General features: G+C 43.6%; 1 protein-coding gene across 3 annotated transcripts in view; it reads left to right on the top strand.

Annotated features, from left to right (window-relative positions):
- Nucleotides 1-14,247, top strand: part of HIVEP1 (HIVEP zinc finger 1) — a 285,521-nt gene that overhangs the window by 95,905 nt on the left and 175,369 nt on the right. The window contains exon 1 of one of the 3 annotated variants that reach the window (XM_056521171.1): nt 7,539-8,134. The exons of the other annotated variants lie outside the window; for them this stretch is intronic. The gene's annotated coding sequence lies outside the window, so the exon portion shown is untranslated. Of the gene's footprint in view, nt 1-7,538; nt 8,135-14,247 lie in introns of those variants that run through there. 3 annotated transcript variants of the gene reach the window in all.

Genomic DNA, 14,247 nt, shown 5'->3' with positions numbered 1-14,247 from the left:
TATACATCAGAGAGTTCCATATCCAACATATGCCTCTACTGTGAAAAAATAGAGAAGAAAAAAATCTTATTTTAATATATGTTAGACAGTTCTTTTTGTTTGCTGACATTTTTGATGTAGTTTCCATTAAAGGGTACCTTTCATCCAAAAAAGTTTGATATATTATAGATCAATGTATGCAGAATTACTTTCCAATTGCATGTTATTAAAAAATATGCTTCTGTCTATTTAATTTTCTACTTTGAAAAAAATGACTGCTAGGGGTCTCCCTACCAATCCTGGCCGCAAGCCTTTTTTTTAAATTTTTTTTTTATAGATTTCAGACTCATGCTGGAGTCCTAAATCTCAGACTGCAGCCGGGACACAGACAAGCTCAGCACTGCTCCCACACTGAATGGGGTTCATCGGGGATCCAGTAGTTTAACAGAGAAACAAAGAAGTGGCCTTACAAGTGGTTGTGGTTAACAACAATGCCAGGTTTATCCTTGTCAATCACTTCTGATAAATGACACCCATAGCACATGACAAGTTTATTTTTTATTATACATTTTATTCAGTGACTGTATAGAAATGTGCAGACACAAAGAATAAAGTAGGCCATATTATATAGTATTATATAGTAATGTGTGTTACAAAGAATAAAGTAGGCCATATTATATAGTAGTTTCAGCCTCTCATCATTTTCAAGATCTTTTCTTGCTCTCTAAACCCCTGACCTAGAATTGCCTGTAAAATTAAAGGATAGTGCAGATGACTGGGATTTTTATTCTGCATTAACATGCTCTATTTGCATACAGTTTATTTTTTAGTTTTGTGACTTTTTGGACTCTATACCTCCAGAGTTCCACTTAAAAACCTCTTAAAATATGAACCTTAGTGTGTAAATAACATTTTCTACTCTATTTATTGGCCTCATTCACTTGCACTTCCCATTGATTTTGGCATGGGGAAGAGAAGGAAGAATCTTGAATTACTATAGCTCCTTTACTTCCTCCCTACTGAGTGAATGACTGACAGATGTAGATATAGCTAAAATTTGTGGGTTCTGGCCGGCCGGGGTACACAGCGCAATGCACAGTCAGTGCTATCGTGATTACATTGAGCCCCCCCGGCCGGGGAAGCGGGTGGCATTGCACTGTTCCCTGGCCGGCCAGAAGCATTAAACAATTCTTTGCACATATAGCGCAGTGGTGGCAAGTCATACTGCGCAGCGGGGGACAAGCTATATAAAATATCGAAGCGGGGCAAGCCATATAGAAGCGATGCGGAGGGCCAGACATATAGCTATATGTTTTGTCCCCCCCCCCCCTGTGCTATATATAGCTTGCCCCCGCTGCACCATATGTAGAAAGTATAATCACCTCGGCACTGACTGACTTTAAAAACCCCGCCGAGAACTCTGTTTTTGCCATTCAGGGCTCCCGGCGGGGTATTTGAAAATTAAAGTAGAAGACATGATACATTGCAGGGGAGTGGAGCATGCTGCCTGCTCCCCTTGTTAATAACATGTGATCGCATGGGGTCTCAGAAGTGAGACCCTGTATGATCTGTCCCTCAGCCCCTGTACTACTACCCCCAACATGGAGCAGACCTTTTTCCATGATGGGGGTAGTAGTAAAAGCTCTTATGTAGCCTCCGGCAGACTCCCGCAGCCAGGGAAACTACTACTCCCATCATGGAAACAAGTCTGTTCCATGATGGGAGTATTAGTAGTCCCGCATCACTGCAGGAGTCTGCTGATTTCACCTCTTCTGAGAATGCTCAGAAGTATTAACGGTTCAAAAACGGATTTTAAAAACGGGGTGCAAACAGATGACATTAAAGGCTCATCCGTTTGCCATAGACTTCAATGTTAATTTGAAAGGACCCGTTTTTTAAACAGGGTTTTTTTTTGTTTTTTTTACTGTGAAAAAAATACTGCATGCAACGTGTTTTCACCTTCAAAAAAAACGGAATAGGAAGCAAACAACAAAAGACTGGGGAAAAAAATCCCATTGACATCAATGGGATCCTTTTACAGCCGTTTGAAACCCATTTGCAAAGGTATCAAACGGATTTGAGAACCGGTATGAATTAGCAGGGTCAGACTTCCGTTTGAACAAGCCCTAAGCTAAACTGTTGTGCTGTAAAAAAAAATACATAGTAAAACATATGCAGGGAATTTATTTTTTCCATGGATAATAGTTCTGAATTTTAGGAAAGTCTTACACAAAACTTTTTTTTCCTGTCCCACAGGACATGATCCAGTCCCTGGCACTAAATATACAGTTCCTGCATAGAGCTGTAATAGGAAAGATATATTGGTTGGTAAAGGTTGGAATAACGCTTCAGAGCACCGGATTTGCATTGCATATGCTTCAGGAGGAGGGAGGTCCAAGAAGAATCCACAAACAGCTGTTGTTGATCTGTTGTTGTTCCACTAGAAGCCTCAGTGCTGTCATAATTTGTTCAGTCACATGCGAATGGGTTTAGGAAATAATTGCTCTAAAATAGGGTTTATTTAGATTCCGAGAAATTTGTTGCTGTTATTAATTCTGCCAGAAACTTCACACTTTAGGCAAGTTTTTTATGTCATCACTTTATAGACACCTATAGGGAAATAATCTGTAATTAATCAATTATCAGCAAAACATACTGTGTCAGAGATATACACTGCTCAAAAATATAAAGGGAACACTTAAACAACACAATGTAACTCCAAGTCAATCACACTTCTGTGAGATCACACTGTCCACTCAGGAAGCAACACTGATTGACAATCAATTTCACATGCTGCTGTGTAAATGGAACCACCAACAGGTAGAAATTATAGGCAATTAGCAAGACACCCCCAATAAAGGAGTGGTTCTGCAAGTGGTGACCATAGACCACTTCTCAGTTCCTATGCTTCCTGGCTGATGTTTTGGTCAGTTTTGAATGCTGGCGGTGCTTTCACTCTAGTGGTAGCATGAGACGTAGTCTACAACCCACACAAGTGGCTCAGGTAGTGCAGCTCATCCAGGATGGCACATCAATGCAAGCTGTGGCAGGAAGGTTTGCTGTGTCTGTCAGCATAGTGTCCAGAGCATGGAGGCGCTACCAGGAGACAGGCCAGTACATCAGGAGACGTGGAGGAGGCCGTAGAAGGGCAACAACCCTGCAGAAGGACCGCTACCTCCGCCTTTGTGCAAGGAGGAGCACTGCCAGAGCCCCCCTACAATATGACCTCCATCAGACCACAAATGTGCATGTGTCCACTCATCAAACGGTCAGAAACCGACTCCGTGAGGGTGGTATGAGGGCCCAACGTCCACAGGTGGGGGGGTTGTGCTTACAGCCCAATACTGTGCAGGACGTTTGGCATTTGCCAGAGAACATCAAGATTGGCAAATTCGCCACTGGCGCCCTGTGCTCTTCACAGATGAAAGCAGGTTCACACTGAGAACATGTGACAGAAGTGACATAGTCTGTAGACACCATGGAGAACGTTCTGCTGCCTGCAACATCCTCCAGCATGACCGGTTTGGAGGTGGGTCAGTAATAGTGTGGGGTGGCATTTATTTGAGGGGCCGCACAGCCCTCCATCTGCTTGCCAGAGGTAGCCTGACTGCCATTAGGTACCGAGATGAGATCCTCAGACCCCTTGTGAGATCATATGCTGGTGCGGTTGGTCCTGGGTTCCTCCTAATGCAAGACAATGCTAGATCTCATGTGGCTGGAGTGTGTCAGAAGTTCCTGCAAGAGGAAGGCATTGATGCTATGGACTGGCCCACCCATTCCCCAGACCTGAATTCGACTGAGCACATCTGGGACATCATGTCTCTCTCCATCCACCAACACCACGTTGCACCACAGACTTTCCAGGAGTTGGTGGATGCTTTAGTCCAGGTCTGGGAGGACATCCCTCAGGAGACCATCCGCCACCTCATCAGGAGCATGCCCAGGCATTGTAGGGAGGTCATACGGGCACGTGGAGGCCACACACACTACTGAGACTCATTTTGACTTATTTTAAGGACATTACATCAAAGTTGGATCAGTCTGTAGTGTGGTTTTCCACATAGATTTTGAGTGTGACTCCATGTCCAGACCTCCATGGGTTGATAAATTTAATTTCCATTGATAATTTTTGTGTGATTTTGTTTTCAGCACATTCAACTATGTAAAGACGAAAGTATTTCATACGATTAGTTCATTCATTCAGATCTAGGATGTGTTCCCTTTTTTTGTATTTTGTATTGTCTACACTTATTGATTTCCAGCCCTATGACACCGGAGGACAAGTTTACTCATTGATTATCTCTATACCCACAACATGTAAAAATAAAAAAATAGAATAGGCACTTTTTAAGAATTATTCATAATGATCCTGTAAAAATTCAACTTGTCTAGCAAAAAGCATAGTCAAATATAAAGTTGTAGCTATCCAATTCAATTGAAAGTAAAATTGTGTGTATGAGTGAGAGGATCAGGCTTTCTTCATAAAGGATGGAATCTGCAACAGAGGCAACACAGATGTGAACAGCAGCTAAAAGTGCTTTTACAGGTGTTTCCATATGTTATGGAATTTTCTTCACAGATTTGCCTGCAGAAAATCCGCAGCATGTTACAGTGCCAGGGATGTGATGGATTTTAAGAAATCTTATATGCATCAGATGTGTGATATGTGCACAGAATTTACAGCAAGTCAATGTTTGCCATATATACACTGCAAATGTGTTGCTGATTGTCCCTGTTGACTTGAATAAGGTAGTCAGAATCCACAAGAACTCCACAATAAGGCTAAGTACATACCAGAGTCTGCTCATGGGGGAAAAAAAAAAAAAAAGAGAGAACCTGATCTGGGATGGTCCATTGCACAACAGACACCATCAGAGCCCATTGACTTTTAATGGGGGTCTGTCTGGTGTTAGTTTATTTGTAGGATTTGGGCAGAGAAAAACATTACTGCTTGTTGTGTTTTTTACGCCAATTCCCGCTATTTTGACAGATTCTGTAAACAGAGCTCCCTAAATGGATCTCCAACGCTGACGTGGACATAGCCTAAAATGTTACTTTTGCAGTTTATAGTGTAGAAACTCTGTGGATCTGCATCAAGTTCTGCATCAGCCCTGAAAAACTGCAGCAGCAAATCCACACATTTGCATGTTCTAATTAAAAATAATAGGATATGCATTGCATTCATTTTTTGGGAACATTGGGGGAGATTTATCAAAACATGTGTAGAGGAAAGGTTGAGAAATTGCCCATACAACCATCAGATCACTTCTTTTATTTTCCAGATGTCTTTTTAAAAATTAAAGAAGCAATTTGGTTGCTATGGGCAACTAGCCAGCTTTTCCTCTGTACACGTTTTGATAAATCTCCCACATAGGCCTAGATTTATCAATTTGTGTGCATGATTATTGTCTCCGACAGATGGCAACCAATCACAACTCAGCTTTTGTTTCTCATCGCTTGCTATCTGTCACACGCTATTACTAGCAGCGGGTTTCATGCTGCGGGAAACCTGCTGCGAGATACACTACCATTGATTTGAATGGGTCCATAGACAGTCTGCAATAGTGTCAGATTTGAGGACTGTCCACGGACCCATTTAAATCAATGGTAGCGCAACTCGCAGAGGGTTTCCCGCAGCGGTAAACTCGCTGCTAGCGTGTGATCGCACCCTAAAACAAAAATCAGGCTCATTTTTGTCTCAGAGAGATTGATAAATCAAGGCAATATTGTGTCAACATTTTCTTTGAAAAATGCTGCAAGAACACTCGCACAGCTTTTTTTGGGGAAAAAACCCACAGCCATTTTTGACTTGTTGCTGTAATGGTTAACCACAAAAAAAATCCATGTGATTTTAACAGTGTAAAAAAAAACATGAAGTGTTTGCTATTAAAGTAATATGAAAAATGAAGGTGCAGCACTGTACATAATAATCATTTTAGAAAAAAAACTACTTTCATTTTTAAATTGGCATCTAATGCGGCCATTGTCTGTGTTCTCGACCGCTTATAACCAGGCATTAGATGGAACCATAGCACCCTTTAAAGGGGTACATTTTTTATTAAATCAACTGGTGCCAGAAAGTTAAACAGATTTGTAAATTACTTATATTTAAAATTCTTAATACTTCCAGTACTTATCAACTGCTGTATACTCCACATGAAGTTCTTTTCTTTTTGGATTTCCTTTCTGCCTGACCACAGTGCTCTTTGCTGACACCTCTGTCCATGTCAGGAACTGTCCGGAGCAGGATAGGTTTGCTATAGGAATTTGATCCTACTCTGGACAGTTCCTAAAATGGACAGAGGTGTCAGCAGAGAGCACTGTGGTCAGACAGAAAAGAAAAAAAAACAACTCATGGTGCCTGTGCAGTGCGCCCTGAGTAGAAAGACGGCAGCGGGAGCGAGCACTCGCAAGCATTGTACGCAGCGGCGTGCACGTTAGAAGTGAACGGCGCATGTGCTGGGACCTGTGTGTCAATCACACGGAGTCCCAGCGCTGAATTACAGTCGGTGGGCGTGGCTGGCGGCGGGGCATCGTGGACCTCGCGCCACAACTATCCGACTGTCCGTGGCTTTCATATAAAGCCTTTTTTAGGGTAATAAAAGCCAGAAACTATTAGGTAGAAAGGTTGTTATACAAACCACCTGCACACAGTTCACATGCTGTGTGCAGGTTATTGCAGTAAAAGTTCATGACCGTTGCGCTTTAAACAGATTTATATTAAAATTATTTATATTAAAAAATCTTAATCCTTCCAGTACTTATTAGCTGCTGAATACTACATAGGAAATTATTTTCTTTTTGGAACACAGAGCTCTCTGCTGACATTACAAACACAGTGCTCTCTGCTGACATCTCTGTCCATTTTAGGAACTGTCCAGAGTAGGAGAAAATCCCCATAGCAAACATATGCTGCTCTGGTCAGTAACTAAAATGGACAGAGATGTCAGCAGAGAGCAATGTGGTCAGGATGTCAGCAGACAGCTCTGTGTTCCAAAAAGAAAAGAATTTCCTCTCTAGTATTCTGCAGCTAATAAGTACTGGAAGGATTAAGATTTTTTAATAGAAGTAATTTACAAATCTATTTAACTTTCTGTCTCCAGTTGATTTAAAAAAAAAAAAAAAAAGTTTTCCACCAGAGTACCCCTTTAAACAGAAGGTAACTTTATAAGTAACCTTATGGAATGTAATGTGACTTAATTTTGCCTTTTTATATTTAGTTTGCACATGGGGGGTGTTATTTGTCATTGGTCGTGCAATTTCGCAAGCCCATGTCTGCGTTGTTTCGGCTGCCTGGTGCTCTACCCATGGAGTAGTGTTTTCCAAAGAGTGTGCCTCCAGCTGTTGCAAAACTGCAACTACCAGCATGCCCGGACAGCCAAAGGCTGTCCGGGCATGCTGGGAGTTGTAGTTTTGCGACAGCTGGAGGTACACTCTTTGGAAACTGCCATAGGACTCTTTCACACAGTGTTTGTGGTGTTATTTTTCTGTGGCATTTTTTATTTGCTCTAGAACTCTGCAGTTGTTTTGACAGTTTTTTTTATTTAACCAAAACATAGCATGCCATAGGAATAACCTCTCAATATGACTTCCAATATGCCAGTACAAAACATCACAGAAAAAAAAAAAAACTTTAAAAACGCAGAAAAAAGTGTGTGAATAAGTGGATGTATGGACTGTGTTGGCATGCTATATACGTCCATTAGTGGTCTCCAGCCTGCGGCTCCCAGTATGCCCGGACAGCCAACACGATGGGAGTTGTAGTTAAACAGCTGGAAGGCCAGAGTTTGGTGCTCAGTAATGGAGGAGGCGCTCGCTCGTTGTCTCTTATAGTATTGTATAGCTGCAGCGGTAAAGCCTCAGCCTGGTGTCCTACAGATGACCCTGGCGGCCGCTGCTCTTGTAAGAGCTGCACCCCGGGTCGGGGAGGGTTAAGTTTGGAAGGCCAGGGACCGCTGTTGACATCCGTGGCCTCCCGGCTGCTTGCGTCAGGCAGGGGGTGGCCCCGCTGTAGATACTGTTGCTATGGAGAGATAGCGGGGGAGGATTCCTAGGTTCCCTAAGCCTGACAGAGATTACTTCTGACCGAGGCTCCTAACGCGATGTGGCGGAGCGCTCCCGGGCTGGCGCGGGGTGACCCGTCCTCGGCTGTTCGGTAACTTCAGCTTTGTGTGTGTGTGGAGTGTGCGGGGTCGGGTGGTCGGGCTGTCCCCCTCAGTACAGCGCTGCGGGCGGAAGTGACGGGGAGATTGGGAAATGGTTTGGAAATCCCTGAGCGGTTATGTGAGGAAACCCTGGCGAGGAGTCCCGGGGAGCGCCCGCTGCTGTGTCCCTCCCCGCCGAGGACACTGTATGCAGTCCTGCGCTGAGAGTATATAATATAATATTATTACTATTATAATACTGTAGTCCCGGGGTAAGGGTATATAATAATAGTGTTACCTGAGGAGAGGAGACCTGTAGTCCCGGGGTAAGGGTATATAATAATAGTGTTACCTGAGGAGAGGAGACCTGTAGTCCCAGGGTAAGGGTATATAATAATAGTGTTATCTGAGGAGAGGAGACCTGTAGTCCCAGGGTAAGGGTATATAATAGTGTTACCTGAGGAGAGGAGACCTGTAGTCCCGGGGTAAGGGTATAATATAATAGTGTTATCTGAGGAGAGGAGACCTGTAGTCCCGGGGTAAGGGTATATAATAATAGTGTTACCTGAGGAGAGGAGACCTGTAGTCCCGGGGTAAGGGTATATAATAATAGTGTTACCTGAGGAGAGGAGACCTGTAGTCCCAGGGTAAGGGTATATAATAATAGTGTTACCTGAGGAGAGGAGACCTGTAGTCCCAGGGTAAGGGTATATAATAGTGTTACCTGAGGAGAGGAGACCTGTAGTCCCGGGGTAAGGGTATAATATAATAGTGTTATCTGAGGAGAGGAGACCTGTAGTCCCGGGGTAAGGGTATATAATAATAATAGTGTTACCTGAGGAGAGGAGACCTGTAGTCCCAGGGTAAGGGTATATTATAATAGTGTTACCTGAGGAGAGGAGACCTGTAGTCCCAGGGTAAGGGTATATAATAATAGTGTTACCTGAGGAGAGGAGACCTGTAGTCCCGGGGTAAGGGTATATAATAATAGTGTTATCTGAGGAGAGGAGACCTGTAGTCCCGGGGTAAGGGTATATAATAATAGTGTTATCTGAGGAGAGGAGACCTGTAGTCCCGGGGTAAGGGTATATAATAATAATAGTGTTACCTGAGGAGAGGAGACCTGTAGTCCCAGGGTAAGGGTATATTATAATAGTGTTACCTGAGGAGAGGAGACCTGTAGTCCCAGGGTAAGGGTATATAATAATAGTGTTACCTGAGGAGAGGAGACCTGTAGTCCCGGGGTAAGGGTATATAATAATAGTGTTATCTGAGGAGAGGAGACCTGTAGTCCCGGGGTAAGGGTATATAATAATAGTGTTATCTGAGGAGAGGAGACCTGTAGTCCCGGGGTAAGGGTATATAATAATAGTGTTATCTGAGGAGAGGAGACCTGTAGTCCCGGGGTAAGGGTATATAATAATAGTGTTATCTGAGGAGAGGAGACCTGTAGTCCCAGGGTAAGGGTATATAATAATAGTGTTACCTGAGGAGAGGAGACCTGTAGTCCCAGGGTAAGGGTATATAATAATAGTGTTATCTGAGGAGAGGAGACCTGTAGTCCCAGGGTAAGGGTATATAATAATAGTGTTACCTGAGGAGAGGAGACCTGTAGTCCCGGGGTAAGGGTATATAATAATAGTGTTATCTGAGGAGAGGAGACCTGTAGTCCCCGGGGGTAAGGGTATATTATAATAGTGTTACCTGAGGAGAGGAGACCTGTAGTCCCAGGGTAAGGGTATATAATAATAGTGTTACCTGAGGAGAGGAGACCTGTAGTCCCGGGGTAAGGGTATATAATAATAGTGTTATCTGAGGAGAGGAGACCTGTAGTCCCGGGGTAAGGGTATATAATAATAGTGTTATCTGAGGAGAGGAGACCTGTAGTCCCGGGGTAAGGGTATATAATAATAGTGTTATCTGAGGAGAGGAGACCTGTAGTCCCGGGGTAAGGGTATATAATAATAGTGTTATCTGAGGAGAGGAGACCTGTAGTCCCAGGGTAAGGGTATATAATAATAGTGTTACCTGAGGAGAGGAGACCTGTAGTCCCAGGGTAAGGGTATATAATAATAGTGTTATCTGAGGAGAGGAGACCTGTAGTCCCGGGGTAAGGGTATATAATAATAGTGTTACCTGAGGAGAGGAGACCTGTAGTCCCGGGGTAAGGGTATATAATAATAGTGTTATCTGAGGAGAGGAGACCTGTAGTCCCAGGGTAAGGGTATATAATAATAGTGTTATCTGAGGAGAGGAGACCTGTAGTCCCAGGGTAAGGGTATATAATAATAGTGTTACCTGAGGAGAGGAGACCTGTAGTCCCAGGGTAAGGGTATATAATAATAGTGTTACCTGAGGAGAGGAGACCTGTAGTCCCGGGGTAAGGGTATATTATAATAGTGTTACCTGAGGAGAGGAGACCTGTAGTCCCAGGGTAAGGGTATATAATAATAGTGTTACCTGAGGAGAGGAGACCTGTAGTCCCAGGGTAAGGGTATATAATAATAGTGTTACCTGAGGAGAGGAGACCTGTAGTCCCGGGGTAAGGGTATATAATAATAGTGTTACCTGAGGAGAGGAGACCTGTAGTCCCAGGGTAAGGGTATATAATAATAGTGTTACCTGAGGAGAGGAGACCTGTAGTCCCAGGGTAAGGGTATATAATAGTGTTACCTGAGGAGAGGAGACCTGTAGTCCCGGGGTAAGGGTATATATAATAGTGTTATCTGAGGAGAGGAGACCTGTAGTCCCGGGGTAAGGGTATATAATAATAATAGTGTTACCTGAGGAGAGGAGACCTGTAGTCCCAGGGTAAGGGTATATTATAATAGTGTTACCTGAGGAGAGGAGACCTGTAGTCCCAGGGTAAGGGTATATAATAATAGTGTTACCTGAGGAGAGGAGACCTGTAGTCCCGGGGTAAGGGTATATAATAATAGTGTTATCTGAGGAGAGGAGACCTGTAGTCCCGGGGTAAGGGTATATAATAATAGTGTTATCTGAGGAGAGGAGACCTGTAGTCCCGGGGTAAGGGTATATAATAATAGTGTTATCTGAGGAGAGGAGACCTGTAGTCCCGGGGTAAGGGTATATAATAATAGTGTTATCTGAGGAGAGGAGACCTGTAGTCCCAGGGTAAGGGTATATAATAATAGTGTTACCTGAGGAGAGGAGACCTGTAGTCCCAGGGTAAGGGTATATAATAATAGTGTTATCTGAGGAGAGGAGACCTGTAGTCCCAGGGTAAGGGTATATAATAATAGTGTTACCTGAGGAGAGGAGACCTGTAGTCCCGGGGTAAGGGTATATAATAATAGTGTTATCTGAGGAGAGGAGACCTGTAGTCCCCGGGGTAAGGGTATATATAATAGTGTTACCTGAGGAGAGGAGACCTGTAGTCCCAGGGTAAGGGTATATAATAATAGTGTTACCTGAGGAGAGGAGACCTGTAGTCCCGGGGTAAGGGTATATAATAATAGTGTTATCTGAGGAGAGGAGACCTGTAGTCCCGGGGTAAGGGTATATAATAATAGTGTTATCTGAGGAGAGGAGACCTGTAGTCCCGGGGTAAGGGTATATAATAATAGTGTTATCTGAGGAGAGGAGACCTGTAGTCCCGGGGTAAGGGTATATAATAATAGTGTTATCTGAGGAGAGGAGACCTGTAGTCCCAGGGTAAGGGTATATAATAATAGTGTTACCTGAGGAGAGGAGACCTGTAGTCCCAGGGTAAGGGTATATAATAATAGTGTTATCTGAGGAGAGGAGACCTGTAGTCCCGGGGTAAGGGTATATAATAATAGTGTTACCTGAGGAGAGGAGACCTGTAGTCCCGGGGTAAGGGTATATAATAATAGTGTTATCTGAGGAGAGGAGACCTGTAGTCCCAGGGGTAAGGGTATATAATAATAGTGTTATCTGAGGAGAGGAGACCTGTAGTCCCAGGGTAAGGGTATATAATAATAGTGTTACCTGAGGAGAGGAGACCTGTAGTCCCAGGGTAAGGGTATATAATAATAGTGTTACCTGAGGAGAGGAGACCTGTAGTCCCGGGGTAAGGGTATATTATAATAGTGTTACCTGAGGAGAGGAGACCTGTAGTCCCAGGGTAAGGGTATATAATAATAGTGTTACCTGAGGAGAGGAGACCTGTAGTCCCAGGGTAAGGGTATATAATAATAGTGTTACCTGAGGAGAGGAGACCTGTAGTCCCGGGGTAAGGGTATATAATAATAGTGTTACCTGAGGAGAGGAGACCTGTAGTCCCAGGGTAAGGGTATATAATAATAGTGTTACCTGAGGAGAGGAGACCTGTAGTCCCAGGGTAAGGGTATATAATAGTGTTACCTGAGGAGAGGAGACCTGTAGTCCCGGGGTAAGGGTATAATATAATAGTGTTATCTGAGGAGAGGAGACCTGTAGTCCCGGGGTAAGGGTATATAATAATAGTGTTACCTGAGGAGAGGAGACCTGTAGTCCCAGGGTAAGGGTATATTATAATAGTGTTACCTGAGGAGAGGAGACCTGTAGTCCAGGGTAAGGGTATATAATAATAGTGTTACCTGAGGAGAGGAGACCTGTAGTCCCGGGGTAAGGGTATATAATAATAGTGTTATCTGAGGAGAGGAGACCTGTAGTCCCGGGTAAGGGTATATAATAATAGTGTTATCTGAGGAGAGGAGACCTGTAGTCCCGGGGTAAGGGTATATAATAATAGTGTTATCTGAGGAGAGGAGACCTGTAGTCCCGGGGTAAGGGTATATAATAATAGTGTTATCTGAGGAGAGGAGACCTGTAGTCCCAGGGTAAGGGTATATAATAATAGTGTTACCTGAGGAGAGGAGACCTGTAGTCCCGGGGTAAGGGTATATAATAATAGTGTTATCTGAGGAGAGGAGACCTGTAGTCCAGGGTAAGGGTATATAATAATAGTGTTACCTGAGGAGAGGAGACCTGTAGTCCCGGGGTAAGGGTATATAATAATAGTGTTATCTGAGGAGAGGAGACCTGTAGTCCCGGGGTAAGGGTATATAATAATAGTGTTATCTGAGGAGAGGAGACCTGTAGTCCCAGGGTAAGGGTATATAATAATAGTGTTACCTGAGGAGAGGAGACCTGTAGTCCCGGGTAAGGGTATATAATAATAGTGTTATCTGAGGAGAGGAGACCTGTAGTCCCGGGGTAAGGGTATATAATAATAGTGTTATCTGAGGAGAGGAGACCTGTAGTCCCGGGGTAAGGGTATATAATAATAGTGTTATCTGAGGAGAGGAGACCTGTAGTCCCGGGGTAAGGGTATATAATAATAGTGTTATCTGAGGAGAGGAGACCTGTAGTCCCAGGGTAAGGGTATATAATAATAGTGTTACCTGAGGAGAGGAGACCTGTAGTCCCAGGGTAAGGGTATATAATAATAGTGTTATCTGAGGAGAGGAGACCTGTAGTCCCGGGGTAAGGGTATATAATAATAGTGTTATCTGAGGAGAGGAGACCTGTAGTCCCGGGGTAAGGGTATATAATAATAGTGTTATCTGAGGAGGAGGAGACCTGTAGTCCCGGGTAAGGGTATATAATAATAGTGTTATCTGAGGAGAGGAGACCTGTAGTCCCAGGGTAAGGGTATATAATAATAGTGTTACCTGAGGAGAGGAGACCTGTAGTCCCAGGGTAAGGGTATATAATAATAGTGTTACCTGAGGAGAGGAGACCTGTAGTCCCGGGGTAAGGGTATATTATAATAGTGTTACCTGAGGAGAGGAGACCTGTAGTCCCAGGGTAAGGGTATATAATAATAGTGTTACTGAGGAGAGGAGACCTGTAGTCCCAGGGTAAGGGTATATAATAATAGTGTTACCTGAGGAGAGGAGACCTGTAGTCCCGGGGTAAGGGTATATAATAATAGTGTTACCTGAGGAGAGGAGACCTGTAGTCCCCGGGGTAAGGGTATATAATAATAGTGTTACCTGAGGAGAGGAGACCTGTAGTCCAGGGTAAGGTTATATAATAGTGTTACCTGAGGAGAGGAGACCTGTAGTCCCGGGGTAAGGGTATAATATAATAGTGTTATCTGAGGAGAGGAGACCTGTAGTCCCGGGGTAAGGGTATATAATAATAATAGTGTTAC

This window comes from Hyla sarda, chromosome 5 (assembly GCF_029499605.1).
Source record: "Hyla sarda isolate aHylSar1 chromosome 5, aHylSar1.hap1, whole genome shotgun sequence".
In the NCBI taxonomy this organism is placed as follows: Eukaryota; Metazoa; Chordata; class Amphibia; order Anura; family Hylidae; genus Hyla; species Hyla sarda.
Note: the sequence above shows the minus strand (reverse complement) of the source record. Positions and strands in the feature narration are given on the sequence as shown.